The following is a 459-nucleotide window of genomic DNA, read 5'->3' on the forward strand; positions in this document are numbered from 1 at the left end:
CGCCCCCTGCCCTCAGCTCAGCCCCGCGCACCTCTGGGGGCCCGAGCGCGCCGCCGCAGCAGTAGCTGGCGGTTACAGGGCGTGAGCGCGCGGCCGACACACCCCCCCGCCCTCCGGGGCTCCCCGCTCCTAGTTGCGCCTCTCCGCTCCTCAGAGCGCGGGGCGGAGCGCGGAAGCGGCGCGAGGCAAGGGAGGGGAGGGAGTTGAGGCGCGCGTCCCGTGCCGCGCATGCTCCCGCCCCCAGCGCACAAAATGGCCGGCGTCGAGCCGCCCACCACCCGCCCCGGGCGGTCACGTGACACCCGGGGTCTCCGCTTGTGGTGGACGGGGCGGAAGAGGCGGAGGTTATTGAAGCTGCAGCGCTTTCTCTGGAGGGCGGACGTTTCTGCGTCCTCCGGGTCTAGAGCTGTGTGAGCGCGTTGGAGCTGTCCCTACGATCCCAACCCTAGTCCCCTATTG

Source organism: Chinchilla lanigera, unplaced genomic scaffold (genome assembly GCF_000276665.1).
Source record: "Chinchilla lanigera isolate Chin_1 unplaced genomic scaffold, ChiLan1.0 scaffold00036, whole genome shotgun sequence".
NCBI lineage: Eukaryota > Metazoa > Chordata > Mammalia > Rodentia > Chinchillidae > Chinchilla > Chinchilla lanigera.